The sequence below is a fragment of the Neomonachus schauinslandi genome, chromosome 2 (genome assembly GCF_002201575.2).
Source record: "Neomonachus schauinslandi chromosome 2, ASM220157v2, whole genome shotgun sequence".
In the NCBI taxonomy this organism is placed as follows: Eukaryota; Metazoa; Chordata; class Mammalia; order Carnivora; family Phocidae; genus Neomonachus; species Neomonachus schauinslandi.
The window spans coordinates 25,360,786-25,374,705 of record NC_058404.1 but is presented as its reverse complement, the minus strand read 5'-3'; the positions used below and the strand labels follow the sequence as shown (position 1 = coordinate 25,374,705).

The 13,920-nt window shown below is 41.8% G+C and overlaps 1 protein-coding gene across 3 annotated transcripts in view; it reads right to left on the bottom strand.

The window, feature by feature from the left end:
• DLC1 (DLC1 Rho GTPase activating protein) overlaps window positions 1-13,920 on the bottom strand; it is a 412,979-nt gene that overhangs the window by 27,904 nt on the left and 371,155 nt on the right. The window lies entirely within an intron of this gene.

Sequence of the window (13,920 nt, the reverse complement as noted above, 5' to 3'; positions counted from 1 at the left end):
TCTGTTGACAATGGATAAGCAAAATAAATAAATACACATATGCCTATATAAAGTCGACTTAATTCAAATGGTTTAAAATATGGTGCACCTTTTCAGCCTGTAAAAAATGCATTTTTATCTATCTTTCCTTGAAAAATAAAAATGGGGTCCTAGCAGTAGGTGACTCTGTGCTGCTTCTGTGTTCTGGTTACAAACGATTATGAAAATAGCGCATATCGAGCAGGTTGAAGAGGGATTAAATAATTTTAAGCCTCGATGGTCTAACCTGGTTTACTTTTCACATCATGAAAAGGCCACCAAAGACAGGTGACACCCTGGAAGAGAACTAACCTGACCAAAGGAACAGACCTTCTGTCCCCCCCCGCCCGGGATACGCAGAAAAGGCCCAGGTATGGTGCCAATGTGGCTTTAGGGGCATCCAGCAGTAGAGACCCAGGCTGTCAGGTGACCCAGAGGGCATTAAGTCAATAAATCCCACGATCCTGGCAGGCTGCAATGCCTAATAAAGCCCTACTTCCCTGTGGTTAACATCTTGTAGATAGTATTGATAAACAGCAAGGCCAAGAGCAACTGACACACAGTGTTCAAACTCACTCAAGCACGTATTTACGATCCCGTTAAAACTGACTCACAGAGGAGGTCTGGGGCACATTCATTAGTTTCTCTGCTTGCACAAAGAATATTCTTTCAACTCTTCTTCCCACCTTCCACAGGCCATTAGAGTACTTAGGTATGTAAGGTGATTCACTCATATATAAATGTCTCAACATTGCTTAATTTATTCCAGATTCAAATCTTCATTAGGCATCTCTCTTCTGAGCCAGATGGAAGCAGATAATCCATATTAGGAGAAGTACCCATAGCTTACTTTTGTCTAGTAACTTTACGGTTTCGAAGCATTTTTTTCCCCCTATTATTTCGTGAGTTCCTTGGCCTATAAAGAAAGGTAATTAAGAACACCCGAATTCATTAAAGCAAGTAGGGTTGTCCTCATGGAGCATCCGAAGAGAAAAACAACCTGCTGTCTTCTGATGAGTTAGTTAATACCCAAACTAAAAACAGCGAAAGCACTAGAGTGGAAATAAACGGCATGGCTAAGTCTATTTTCACAAATTTTTTCAGTGTGGCGATGAAAGCAGCATTTTTAAACACGAGATTCAGGAGTGAATTTGGGGTTGGAGATAAAGTGACAGACATGTGGAAGAACCTCAATGTCTGCGCTGAATAAAAGAATATATAGAATTGTCCAGTGTGAATTACCTGTACTTAACAGTTTTTTCATGTATTAATATGCACACCTTGTCTCAGAAAGGAATTAAAGCAGCCTTACATAAAATCATAAACATTTTCTAGAGAACTGTATTGCTGGAAAAATATAATTTTTCTCTATCTCTGTGGCCCCTGCTCAAAGACAGACATGGAAAGAAAAAAAGCTAAGTGCTTGTTTAAAAAAAAATATTTTAAATAACTCGCTCCTCCTGACTATTTAGAGGTTATTTCCGTGGAACAGACTGTTAGACTCTAAACAATAGATTGTTCAAAAGTAGTGGTGAGTAACCAGAAATTCTCAATGTGCACTCGATTTTGACTGTCTTCAGAAATGACACTGGATCAGCATACACACAAAAGCCTTAATTAGACATACTTCACCAGCCAGTATTGCCACCTTTTTTAGAGCATGTTCCTGATTTTCTGATTAAAATGGCTTCCTGACAAGAGGCACATAAGAATGCAACGTATTTTTCTAAAAAAACTTTACATTTATTTATATAGTACTTTACAAATTACCAAGTGCTCTCATATATACTGCTCGTTTAAGGCCCCGAGTGAGTTCAGGAGCCCATAAATGCATATTGCTGAATTGTCATTCTCTTACTCACTTTCCAACACTAAGGAAATGAAAAGCTCCCAAATGACCACAAATTCGTTTAAAAAGCTGTGTCCAAATAGCCACTCTGCTCAGGGCCCCTTCGTTAGAAATAAATGATGTGAACAGGCAAAGGTTTGTATCTTCAGCAGATAATCTAATTAAAGGCTTACAATGGCTAAAAAGCAGTATTTTCAAGAACTGCGAGATCCAGAAATTTTACCTTCCTTTTCCTTACCCTAAAACAGATGAAAATGTGTCTTTCTTTTAGATGTGAAACCATGGGAAATAGGCAAGTCTGTCAGTATCTACTTGTAATTTAAGAATGCCCACTCATGAAAACTTGGGCTGCATAACAAATGAAAACTTAACACACTGTTTCTGTGGAAATCAGAATGAGAACATCGGTAAAACTATAAAAAGTTGTCACTGATTTTTTAATAAACGGAACAATTATTGACTTCATTCCTACCCCCTTCCGATTACTGAGAGAAAATGGTAATAACAATCCAATGTAAGTACTGATTTTTAACAAATCAGTATTTTCATTTTATTTAACATGAAATGAACCTATGTCTATAGGTTAGTTGGGTAGAGAACACCCCTTCTAGTTTTACTACCCCACCCCCAATCCAAGCCATTACTTTCCTTCTTGTCTCCCAACTAAAATTCCACGTCTCCAATTCTCTCCTCTCTCAGAGAAACCATCCACCAGTCCTGGCTCATCACACCTCCAAAAGTACAGCCTTGATCTTGTCTCTCCCTCACAAACTTCACTAGAGCCCCACTACTTGGAAAATGAAGTCTAAACACCGTCTGCATGATTTTCTGGGCTCTCCATGAGGCACACAACCTAATTTTTCAGTTACCTGTTCTCACTTTACCTCCCAAAGTAAACTCAATGCTCATCTCCCCATACACCACCGTGACTTACTGGCATGAAATGCTCTCCCATCTTCTCAGTGTCAAATTTCCCTCATCCTTCAAGGTCCATCCTAAATGTTGCCTCCCCTAGGCAGACCTCCCAGATGCCTCCTGACAATTCTATCAATGCTTACTTCTATTGCGTGCTTACTATGTGCAAGGACCTGTCTAAGCACGTAAGACATATTAATTCATTTACTTTTCACATTGATCCTAAAACATGGGTTACTAATATCCCCAAGATACAGAGATGAGTAAACAAGCAGAGAAATACCTTTTTTTTTTTTTAAAGATTATTTATTTATTTATTTGACAGAGAGAGAGAGAGAGACAGCCAGAGAGGGAACACAAGCAGGGGGAGTGGGAGAGGGAGAAGCAGGCTTCCCGCTGAGCAGGGAGCCCAATGCGGGGCTCGATCCCAGGACGCTGGGATCATGACCTGAGCTGAAGGCAGACGTTTAACTGACTGAGCTTTTCTTTACATTCAAATGCCATAGTGGAGAGAGAACTAAGACTCATAGAAATGAGCAAGACAGGGGCTCCTGGGTGGCTCAGTCAGTTAAGCGTCTGACTCTTGATTTCGGCTCAGGTCATGATCTCAGGGCTGTGAGACAGAGCCCCGTGTTGGGCTCTGCGCTGGGCAGGGAGTCTGCTTAAGATTCTTTCTCTCTCTCTCTCTCCCTCTGCCCCCCCACCAAAAAAAAAAAAACCCAAAGAAATGAACAAGACAATTCTTCACTTAAAAAATATGTAACAATGAGCGACATTTAAAATATTAAAACCATGGACACATTGCATTACTTCAGTCACTAAATCTCCCGTGCCTGTTTTTGGAGGCCTCTAACTGGCTCTAAAGGTTTGACTTTTCCTTCAGGATATGCAACTATGAGGATTATTTTTTAAAAACATTCTCTACCAGGCAAAAATGCCACCAGAAACTAAAAGTACAAGGGAAATACAGTGTCACTCTAATGCCTGGGTTTTCTCTGAGCAAACAACAGACAAATGTGTTAAGGAGGAAACAGGAAATATTTATTGGAAACAGCTTTAGTGGTTAGTTGTATAAGATGAATGAGGTCCAGGAGACCCTTCTGTGTAAGGCTGGGAACTATTAGTCCATATTTGCACATTTCCTGACATGATGGGATGACCCTATCTTCCCTTTACCCCTCAACGGTGAGTTAAACAGAAATCCCCCAACTGTGTCATCATTCTGTTGAACCCGCTGATCTCAACCGGTTGAGCAACAGTAAATGGGTCCAAGCGTTATGTGATTACTTCCATCTTCTGTGTGCCCTATCTGCCCAGTGGGGACCATCAGGCTCTCTGCCTTCTTTGACAACATGCTACCAAAATCAGGACTCAAGGCAAATGCCACAGCTACATGGAATGTATTGCTTAAATAGAAGTCTAAGGAATTGGAGGAATGCAAGAAAATCCCAGATTCCTTAGATTCCCCCAACATGACAGACCCGTGGCCAAAGACCCACGGAAATGTCTATCGATGCTTTTATAACCACGGAGAAGTACATTCGCTATGTAAAGGCAGGTGGTATTTTCTGATCCAAAACAAAACTCATTTCTCTCCCCTGGTCACACAGATTCCCTCCAATGGAAGAAGATTCTTCTTACCCATTTTCCAGCCTCCACTGAGGTGGCCAATTTATAGGACTGTCGTGCAGCTGGGCACCAACGGTGCATCTGTCCCTGGCAGGCGGGCTTCACAGGGCAGCCCACTGGAGAAGCAAACCATGGCTTCAAAACCTTGATCTCAGGGGCTCTTAGCCCTGTATGGGGTAGGCACCACTTGGGAAGAGTTTTCTAAAACCACCAACCACCACCCACTCCCAGGCATCTGGATTTTCTCAGTCTAGGGAGGACCCAGGCCGTGTCTTTAAAAAAAAAAAAAGCTCTCTAGGTAAATTTAAGGATACCCAGGATTGAGAACCACGGAGCCAGCAACATTTCTCTGTATTCTTGCATCGGGAACTCTTTCTCCCCAGATTATCTTAAGAGTCTCCCAAATGAATTCTAAGCTTTGCTCCTTGCTGCCCACAACAAATCTATCCTAGTCCAAGAGTCCCTGAGCCCCCGGATTTGCTTTTATGAAATGCATAATTCATTACATCACTCCCCTGCTTATAATTCTTCAGTGACTCTCTAGCACCTTCCAGATACAATCCAAACTCCTCAGCAGACCCATAGCCTTCTTAATTTGGCCTCTGCCTTATCCATTTGGCTCCTGGAAGGCCTTCAAATGCAAGCTTTGTTCGTCTTACTGAACTCCTTGGGGTTCCCAGGAGGCACCATGCTCTCTCACTGCGAGCTCTTAATCTGTTCTCCCCTCTACCCCCAAATGCCCCCTTCTCCACCCCATCAACTCCTCTCTCCCACCTTCCCCATGCTGCTTGAGATGCACCTATCAAAAGTGTCCTGATTCATTTGTATATCCTGAAAAGACTACTCTTCCACATTGGAAGCACAAATATGCTTGTTTGAAGGAAAAGAGAATCTGTTACTATTTTCCTTCCTTCAAAAACAGACTAAGAACTATAATATGAACCCCTTTCTTTTTGCAATTAATAAAAATAAATGTTAAACACGACTGCCAAAGACCAGGTATCAGGATTTACCTATGTAAAATGAATACCTAGATGGGCTAAGAATGTCTGTATTAATATTTATCACACTCTAATGTTATCTAATCACAGCAAAGAGTTTGACTAGCAACTAACAGCATTCCTACCCTCAGGTGCCTAAAAACATTCTAAACATATGTTGTGCATATTCTGAAAGAAACCAGTTAGGAAGCTTCTGGAAGACCAGCTGATACTAACTCAGTTTCTAAGGCTGTTTGGCCTAACAGTAGCTGACCCAGACCCACCTTCAGGTATATTTTAGTATAGTCATACATTTAAGGGAAGCCAACCATCCTTCAGGTCCCCCTTCGCTCAATATTTACTTATTGGACATCTCTCTCTTTTTTTTTTTTTTTGATTTGAGAGAGAGCACATGAGAGTGGGGAGGGTCAGAGGGAGAAGCAGACTCCCCGCCGAGCAGGGAGCCCGATGCGGGACTCGATCCCGGGACTCCAGGATCATGACCTGAGCCGAAGGCAGTCGCTTAACCGACTGAGCCACCCAGGCGCCCCTGGACATCTCTTAAGCATGCTGCTGACTGTGCTAGAGGTCAGTCAGACACAGGTTCCTGCCCTGAAGCAGGAAGCCAAATGGAAAGGTAATTCACAGTTGGGAACATGGTGTCCCATGGTCCTCTACTAAGGAAAGATCTGGTTTCCTAAGGGCTGTTCTAAGGTCCTTGTATTAAGTCCCATGTGACCTAGTATGGGCATCACCACCGAGTCCCCATTTCATAGGTGAAAGCTCCGGTCTTAACTAGGGCGCACGCACCCTAGCTTCTTAACATACCATGTCTGTCACCCAGTCTCCCTCTGCTATCTGATCCAGCCACGCTGGCCTCTTCTCAGCCACCCTATACTCCCTTCCCTGATTTATTTTTTCTCCTTCCAAAACATTTACTTATTATGTTTACTTTCTGTCTCTCCCCTCTGTAAGCTCCAAAAGGGCAAGTTTCTTTGTCTGCTTTACTCTCTGATCTATCCTGAGCACCTACGGCACACAAAGTAGTTGCTCAATAAATAAATATTACATAATACAGTATGATTTTTGTTCTAGTGACGGGGTCTTCTTAATTTTTTTGACCAGGATCATAATAAGAAATACAGTTTACGTTATAACCTGGTACACAAATGTATGCATGCATGTGTATACACACACACACATTTGCACATGCCAACTGAAACTAGTTTCACCAAATAACACTTAAAATACGTAATGCATTCTGACATTTTTCTATTCCACTTAAAAAATAGTTGTTACCTACCAGAGCAACCAGTTTAAAATCTATTATTCTCACACCACAGCTTTTTCTTAAAAAGAAAGAAAGAAAAAAATGGAAACTAAGAACTTACTATATACTTAATATAGTACAGAGAAGAATGCGATGTGACAGTCTGAATTCAGAGGTGGGGGGGGGCTGCTTGAGCACATGGTTTACGCTCAGCCTTTATTGAAGGTGATGATCTCACATGGAAGACTGGATGGGGAGAGAAGATTCATAGTAAAGGAGACAGAGTAAGTCAGGAGAGATGCTGAAGCCCAGGTGTTTGTGAAAGAATGGCGAGCAGTCGGATTTACTCTAACACTGACCAAGGAAGGAGGCGGGTTATCCCATGGAGCACATATAAGCATCTCCTTAGCCTGGTGACCCAAAGAGCAGCCAACTTCATTTGCTCACATGTAAAACAGCTTTGCATCTGAGTGTCTCGACACTTTCTAATAATCTGTCACAGAAAGAGGGCCAAGTATTACCTGTAACAGGTCAGGAAACAGGTCCAGGAAAGAATGCATTGCTTTGTTAAGTAGCCTTGAGAAAATACTCTCTGGACCTGCTTCCTCATCTGTAAAACTGGGATTGCCATAGGCTTTGTAAATTCCCCAAGGTTCTGACTCTGGTTTTTCCTTTATGCCAACTTCCCCTTCTCCCTAAGACAACCTTTAGAATAGGTTACGTTTCTACTGTTAAGTTTCCAGATGTATCATCAATTACATGTGGAGACATTTCTCTTCCCTCAAAACACTGGTTCAATAGTTCAGTTCCCCAGTTTTGCAAAGTGACTGAAGTTTATTGCTAAAATTTCTAATTTGGTTTTTAACAGATCAGTTCTTTGTTCTGTCTCATGCATACTACAGGGAACTCAAAACACTACATATTTTTGCTTATGTGGGCGTCCACAGTCCTCACATTAAAATTCATCTTTATAGGAGGAACACACTTCGGAGACCCTGAGTTTTCCTCTGCTTACTGAGCTTTTCTGTTTGTGCTCCCCCCCAACCCCCCCAGCCCCCACCCCCAGCAGCATCCTGGCTTCTACAGAATCAGTGGGCTGGGTGCTGAAATGCTTCTTGGCGCTTCTCATCCTTTCTCTTCACCAATGAGGAAGCTGGTTCAGAGTCTGAGGTAATCTGCTCAAGGTTCCACAACTACCATCCTGCTCTCCCCACGCTGGAGCACTTTCTGCATACTTTGCCTGCCTGCAGAGATTACTCTCACTTTGAAATCACCAGATTGTTTTTCAGTGCAAGGAAAAACTGCAAATTTGGGAAAGTTTTCTTTTTAAGTTTTTTTTTTTTTCCTCTCTTCTGCTTGAGGTCTGGAAGCAGATATGTTGCTTTCTAATAAAGGACATTCCTAGAAATAATATAAATGGGGGAAAAAAAGGACCCATTTTGCCCAATGACGTGATGACAACTTAATAAATGGTTTTGCCTTGAAAGAAGAAAACCATGAGACACACCCTGCAAGCCTCTACCTGGGATTATGCAGGTGAAGAGACACCGCAGCAACGTGAAATGAAATCAACTGAAATCCCCTTTGGGGATCATTTAGTTCAAGTGTTTGCAAAATACTATTTCTTTTTCATATCAAAAAATAGTGCTCTTCCCTCACAAAGGTGAACGGCTCTGTATTCATTTGAGCCTATGGTTGACATGGTTTGAGCTCAGGTACTCCAGACTTAAACTGATCCAGTTATTTCCAGGAATAGAAAATATCTCCCAGCTAATCAGAAACTGGCACTTACTACCCAGCACAAAGAAGTCAAACTGAAGTGAAAATAAACTACTCAGGAAACGGAGAGTGCATCATCACATCTTTCTATTTCATTTCTATGTGGGGTGGATAAAAAAAAAAACAAAACAAAACCAAACCCTTTGGTTTACATACATACACACAAACACATTTCTAATATTCTATATCAAATATTTATGCATTTCCAACCATGCACTGCTAAGAAAAATGACTTGAAATAGCTCTTAAAATACAAAACTCTTTAAAGATGGTAATTGCAGAGATTAGGAAAACAATTTAAACGATTTTGAGTAAGGAATCAATCTAAATAACATACTTACAAGGACGCTTATTTTTCTGAGTCTCATTTTTTTTCCGTAAAATGAAACAGATGTTTTAAGATTATATAATCCACTTCCTTTATAATTTAGATTCAAGGCAAAATACCTGGTTACAAACCTGAAGGAACACCCCCCCCCATCTCCATGATGAAAGGTTTTTGCAGGCATATCAATTCTTTCATTTACAAATTAGCAAAGCTTATTTAAGTAACCCCCAACCCCAATCTTTGGCTTTTGGCTTATAGAACTAGGTTCTATAGTGCCCTAGGCTTGGGAAATAGAAATACTGTGTAACTGCAGAAACCTTAAATTAGAAATAAAGGGAATAGTGACGAATTCTAAAGAAACTGTCCACTCTGGTTTTAGTCCATTCTGACAGAAAAAAAGCAAGAATAGAACGAAACATCAAACTGCCTTACACAAAGACCAATGAAAATAAAAACATGGCAGATACTGGTGAAGATAAGCTGCCTTTAGGTATTCCTATGTGGAACCTCAAACAGGAAACACTGTATGATTTGACGTTCTCAATTTTGTGCCAAAAAGTGTAAGAAAAAATAAGGACTACTGTCTTCTAGGTGAGCTAAAGAATTATTTTCATTAAAAGTGCTGGTGACAACCAGCCGCCCTGACACACAAGATCTCACGACCAAAATTTGATCCAGGTACATCTGTTTAGTTTAGGCAGGCTTCTGCTTTTATATGGATACATTTTTCCTAGGAACAGGAAGATCCTCATTTTGTTGCTATCCCCATTTTGTTTACACATGTGGGCAGGAAGGGGTTTGAAGCACCATGTAACACACAAATGACCTTGGACTAGTCACTGAACTTCCAGGCATCTCAGCTGCCCCTCAGTGGGGAAGAGGCAATGTTTTTCCAGGCTGCCTTTGCAAAGTTCTGGAATTTCCCATGAAATGATTTGTAGAAATGCACAAGCATTACGGAAGATCCCTTTTTCGTGCTATCCAGTTTGAAAATGGGAGTTGTGTGGAGATTGACCCCTGTGCGTTTATAGTTTCTCCAGACTCAGGAGGTGGAGATGATATTCAGAATTTTAGCATCTTCTATCTACTTTGTCACCTGGGTGCGACAGCCACGTCATCGCCAGGGTCCCTTCCTCTACGGCTTCCTCAGTGCTCGCAGCCTGGGAAATGCTACAACCGCAGGGTGTGGAAAACTTCTGTCCCTCACACATCCTCCAGAGACTCCTGCAAGGAGAAGGAAGGCGCCTTTCTGACAAGCTTCAGGAAGCTGCCTCCAATCCTCTCTGCGGGACACTCGAAGGTGGGGCGGGAAGGGAACAAAATGTGGATGGGAGGTGTCAAAGGCATCTGAGGACTCCTGCTCTACTGACCTCAGCCTTCAGTTAGTTTTTGATTTTCCTCCTGGGGACAGGAGGGGGTAAGACATGAAAAGGCCACCACGCAGAGGTTTGTGTGAATGGAAAAGGAGTACACTTTCCACTGTGACACTTCGTTTGGTAGCAAAATAAAATACAAGGATGAAGGATTACAAGAAATGACCTCCCACCTGAGTACTGTATGATGGGGGCTTTAGTCAGGTGTAACGTTTTATCCTTTGCTGTCCAAGGACATTATCAAGATGCTATTCAAATGTCTTCACTGACATCTGGAAGATTTTCCCTTTGAAGTATTATTTACAGATACTTTCATGGAAGAAAGCATTATTCAGGACAGTCCACAGAAGCTAGAAAATGGAATCCCAGATTCCTTCCCTGAATGTTAAAGGCAAAGGCTCAAGTGTCCATGCACTAGGCCCCAGAGAGGGGACACAGAAACCTCTAATTTGTCCATTTTGGATCCTCAAGTTGTAACTCCCACCTAGGAGCACAAGCCCCCTAAGAAACTGCAAAGTGACTGCCAGGCTCTCCAGGGCCACCAAATACTGTCTTCTAAATGGAACCAACCGCAGCTGAGCACAGCTCCCGGAGGTGCACGTTACTGCGACACACACCTGGTTGAAATCCTGGCTCTGCCATGTACAGTGAGTGATCGGAGGCAAGGAATGGAATGCTCTCTCCCAAGCCCCAGATTCCTCATCTGTAAAAGGGGAATAATCACACCTGCTTTTCCAGAGTTGCTGAGGTGACAGCTGAACGGGACCATGGGACCATAAGAGCACACTATGCGATCAATTTCAGCTTCTATACTACTATTAGTATTCTCTCAAAAGTCTGTGGATTTTTTATAAAAATTGAAAAGGAGCATTCATACTAGAGACGGTTGACTGTTCCTTGTGAGAGACCATAAAAATATACAGGCTAAATACGCAAGGCTTTCTTGCTGTCCACCATGGCAAGGAAGGTGTCCTGAAAAAAAATGTTAAGGCAGAGTAGATCTAATTAAAGAATCCCCAGCAGGACTACTCCCTACTCCTTATCACTGATCATGATAATCCTTAACAATAACACAGGATCCCACAAGGAAAAGGACAGACAGACAGGAAGAGCCCTTCTCGGCTGGGAATCTTACTCCTTTTACATTAATTAGATTTCTGACTAATTTGAGGTTGAAAGAAAACACCACTGATGGCACTCATACCCGTAACCCATTGTTATAAAGCAAATTCCAATCTTACAGCACATCTTTCTTCAAAGAGGAAGGACCCTCAAGTCTCAGAATTCCTCCATATGCAAAGGTGAAGAATCGGATAGAAGGAAGACTGTGAAAACTGCTCCAGAAAAGCATTTTCCTCTTAATTTCAGAAGAGGAACTGGGAACTATTGCTCTTTAGGGACACGGGGTTGGATGTGAACATTTTATGATTGGGCATTAATTCACCTGGATCATCTCAACAAGGAAAAATTTTTAGGTCCTGAATGCTGTGTACATCATTCCTTTGCACTGTAGTCCCACGACTCCAAAGTGTCTTAGGGGTCAATCCTGTTAAAAATGAGCGCTCAGTGAAACTCAGAGGAATGACCACGTTAGAAATTCTTTTCCTCTACTGCGTCCCAACTCATAGAATTCTAATCACTGAACTATGCAACATAGAAAATGAAGATCACCTTTCTCCCCCAGGTCCGTTTTATAATTTTGAGAACAGCCTTGGCATGATGTGTGCCTTGATGCCCATTACACCATGGGGCCAGGTTTGACTGCAGTGTTCTAAAGCTCCAAGAATTCAGTCTTTAGTGATCTGGCAATATCCAGAGAGGAAGGGGAAACATCTGAAGTTATTTTTACTTTTGCAAGTCTTCTGTCTGTACAGGGAAAATGCTAGGGTGGGTCAAGTATTGTCTGGAGCCCTTCAGGGCCTTTTTTTTTTTTTTTTTTTGCATGGCCTCATTTCCTTCTTCCTGTTGCTAGGAAGGAGAGTTAAGCATGAGAAACTCGTGTTTACAATACTGGACCATCCTGTCCGGCACAAGGCTCTCTTCAAAAATGTACGATTCACTTCACCCACTGTACTTTGGATGCCCCCATTCTTCTGGACCACATCACCCTTTCCTGAATATTTTCAAATGGCCTATTTACCTGCCTCAGTCATAAAAATACCACTCTCATTTTAACATTGCATCATGGCTTAAAATCTCCATGGGGACACCAAGGGAAACTCAAGTACTTATTTTTGTATTTCAAACCACCTCTTGGAATCCCACCAAGCCTCTGATTGGAAGGCAACTTAATGGGGCCTCCCATATCCCCTCTAAGCCCCACGGTAGTTCTACAAGTAAGAGTTTAAGTACTATATACATTTTTCACTCTTCCCAGTAATAATTTATTCGGTCATAATATGCTTTTCTATTAATCTGGTATATTTTTCAGAAGCAACCAAATATCCCTTTTTAATGTAAAAACACCCTAAAATTTTGCTTAGTCTTTGCTCTTTGAACTATAGCATTGACCAGTAACAAAATAATAAACAACAAAAAAAAGGCTTTAGGTTAAAGGGCAACTGGCCTCTCACCTTCCCTCCAGAACTATGGAAAATCCTCTGGTTGGCCCAGTGTATGAAAACTTGGAACACTGCCTTCAATTAGCCGTAGTCAATTGCTTAACTATTCAACCTTTTCACTCTTAAGGAGTAAGTGGTGTTTCTCATAAGATCTAAAATTGCTAAGTTAAAGTCATAGGTAAGTCAATGAAACCATATTTCTCATCCACTCTAGGGAAAGATTTAAGTTGGAAGCTACTCATTTTTATCCTGGAGAGTCGAAGTTGGGAAACAAAGTCAGTCCCTGTTCTGGCCAGTTTGGTGTAAGGTATCACTCAGATTGAATTAAAATAAAATCCCCCCCCTCTTTTTTTTTGGTCAAAAGCAAACTTTTAAAGCAGCTGGGAGAGAAAGTCAGTCTGCTGTGCTTCATTTTAAACTCTGAACAGTAGTGCTAATGAAAAAAATATGCAGCCAGGCTTGGGCCACGCTGTAAATCTGGCATGCCACAATAAAAGTTAATACATGCAATTGCCAACATTTTCTCAGAAAATGTCTTGAAATAACTTCTGAACGCACATCTGCTAACTATTTGACACTCATTCCCCAGTACTTTAGTTCTTCTATTAGGGGGGCTGTTGACTTACAGGGCACCCCTCTGGCCATCTGCTACAGTCTGCAAGCCAAGATGGCACTGGGTGCCACCATTAACTCCACACTTATGGTCTGCATATTATCTCTGCAGAGGACCAGCCTGAGTCCAGATGGATGCTGAATTAGTCAAACTCTTGGAGCTGCTGATAGATTTACATTCAGAGTTCTGTTGGGCTATTCTTTTCCCTCATCCCTTCAGCAAACAGAGTTTGGGGGAAAAAATGTAATTTGAGACTCAGTATTCTACCTTGTCCAGAGCTGTGATTTTTTTTTTTCTATCCAAATGCGTCATATATGCCACCCTCGTGAATCTTTCTGTAATGGACGGCTGTGCCTAGGCTGCACGGCTCCACCTCACCAACAAGGGCCGAAAGAACTTCTGAATCCCGAGAATGAACCCATTCGCTAACTCTGTTGGGTGTAAAAAGGCTCAGTCAAAACTAGCGTGCGCCAAGGTTTTCTTTTCCGTGGTGCAGATAACTATACGCAGGAGTTTCCTCCTACAGTAATTAGCATAAATTGGGTATTAGTGGAGCATCAGTACCAGACACGTGCTAAGCGCTTGTATTAGCTCTTTTGATCCTC